The sequence below is a fragment of the Gymnoscopelus microlampas genome (assembly GCF_963454915.1).
Source record: "Gymnoscopelus microlampas genome assembly, chromosome: 6".
Classification (NCBI taxonomy): Eukaryota; Metazoa; Chordata; class Actinopteri; order Myctophiformes; family Myctophidae; genus Gymnoscopelus; species Gymnoscopelus microlampas.
Window position 1 is genome coordinate 570,902 of NC_139943.1, and position 2,500 is coordinate 573,401.

A 2,500-nucleotide genomic window follows, 5' to 3' on the forward strand; every position below is an offset into this window, starting at 1 on the left:
TGTCTGTCTATCTGAGTGTCTGTCTGTCTGTGTATGTGTGTGTGTGTGTGTGTGTGTGTGTGTGTGTGTGTGTGTGTGTGTGTGTGTGTGTGTGTGGGTGTGCGTGTGCGACTTTCTTGACTTTGCCAGTTCGTCTGTGTTTCGCTCTTTCTCGCTCTGGAAGTGTTTACTTTGCCTTTGGCCCTCAGAAAGAAACTTGAACTTGTCCAGAAGTGTCCTGGTGAGCGCAGATGAAGTGTGAAGATCATGTGAGTGTTGAATGTTCTATTTTTGCCAAATGTTCGCCTACTATGACATGCCAAGTAAGGACGCTAATGTCTGTGTGGTTAAGAATATAAAAATATAAAATACTCTCACACACACGCACGCTCACACACACGCATGCACGCACGGCTTTCAGCTATACCATCCCTGAACATTTGACTAAATCTCCTCCTCAAAGCATTTTAAGAGCAACATGGCACTGTGACAAAGACAACCTCACACGTCTAACCCTCAAAAAGCCAAGAAAGAAATCCCCTCCTCAACATAACAACAAAAAAAATGTCTAGCCCCTCAAAACATCTCTCATTCAAACCTAATGCTACTTCAGCCAAGCTTGCATCAATATGGCGCTCATGCTAGCGCAAACACCGCCGCAACTTATGCAGAGCCAAAGAGCCAACAGCGGCTCATTGAGGAGGACAAGTCGACAAGCCTCTGGCTAAAAGCTGCCCATCCATTCCGCCGGGTTGACAGTCATTTGTGTACCTTACACTCTCAGCACCAGCCAGCCACCGCCATTCAAATTCAAATGGAAAAACCCGACTTTGGGGGGACAATAGCCGGGGGGATTCGCTGAGAGCAATTAGTAGCGGACTCCTCCAGTGTCTGGCCCAAAGACTTTTAGCCCTGTGGTTCCAGCATGCACAAGCATTGACCCCTTTCAGATACACCAAAAGAGAGGGGAGCAGGGGAGGAAAGGAGGAGAAAAAAAGCAGAGAGGGCTGCCTAGCGACGGTGAGAGGAGAGGAGAGGAGAGGAGAGGAGGGGAGGGGAGCAGGTTTGGCACGACTGGCTCTATGTGTTGGTTTTCCTCTCCTGACTTTGCCCCCAGGAATCAGTGCTGGAGTGTGATGGATGATGGATGGCCTTGGTGTCAACACACACACACACACACACACACACACACACACACACACACACACACACACACACACACACACACACACACACACACACACACACACACACACACACACACACACAGATGATTCTTCACCCATATATACGGCAATGTTATTGGCAGGTTTAAGTAAGTAAGCCTTGCCGAGCCATGCGGCCCGTAAGGCTGTTTCTGTAGTGTGAGGCGGCTTGATGTACAAGCACATCCTCTGGACATGATGCTAGTGTCTCAGGGCCTTAATGCTGAGGGTCACAGAGTCTCACTTTTATAGCCTTTGGTACAGTATGACCCGGCCGGGGAATCAAACCCGACCTCCCAGTCTCAGGACAGACACTGTAACCACAAGGCCACTGAGCTGCTTTTTGTCCGCCGTACTGCAGAGTGAAAAACACTGAGCGAGCATCAGTCCATCTATTTGTCAGGATCCATGATAGATACTGTAGATATGATCTCACAGGGGTAGATTCAGACACCAGAGACAGTACAGCAGTTTAAGTTACAGATACTGCTGTGCGATACGTTCATAGGAAGAGTAACATCGCAATAAAGACACCATCAATTAGTAATAAAAATATACAAACATATACACCCTATACAACCATCATACCGGATGCAGATAAAGATAAAGTAATGTTCCAGTGCTCAAGAAGACACAGAAGCCCCGCCACTGCAAGAAGTCAACTAGTCAAATGAAGCATCGCGTTAGTTCCCACAGGGTACGGGAGTCATAGAGGCCTCAGCTGTAATCAGCTGTCAGTCTGCTGATTGCTTTCAATCAGCCACCCTTTTCTACACATCAATCACACCTCATTCACTCAACAAGACGGTCCGTTTAAATACGGTTCCCTCCTACACTGGATCTCTGCTTTTCAATTGCTGCCTCCACCACCCCAGCCTCCACCTTATAGTTCAGAGTCTTGCATTACTCAAACGTTTAAACTGAATGTTAAACTGAAATCCAATGTTTGCATGGCTCTAAACTGAATGTAATGTTCTATGGCTTTAATGTTAAACTGCATTCAAGTTTGCATGACTCAAGTTAATCTGATTAATCTGGCCCGCGCTTGAATACCTGCGGGGGGTTTTGCATAGCGTTCACTGATTTTGCTTATAGCATGCTGCTTAGCAAAATTTAGGGAACATCTTTGTTGCAATAAATGGTTAAATCTACTCTTGATGTGAGTGTCCCTGACTGAATGTAATGTAATGTAATGTAACTGGAGGTGACATCAACAGAGAATGATATGTGACTGAGGACAACAACATAAATCTGTAATGCCTGATTCATACGTTGTTGCATGCCAGTATCACTCACCGACAGTAGCAGATCTACAA

At 46.3% G+C, this 2,500-nt stretch overlaps 1 protein-coding gene across 1 annotated transcript in view; it reads right to left on the bottom strand.

Moving 5' to 3' along the window:
* Positions 1–2,500, bottom strand: part of kcnq1.2 (potassium voltage-gated channel, KQT-like subfamily, member 1.2) — a gene marked incomplete at both ends in the record, with an annotated part of 592,759 nt that overhangs the window by 431,597 nt on the left and 158,662 nt on the right. The gene's annotated exons all lie outside the window — the stretch shown is intronic.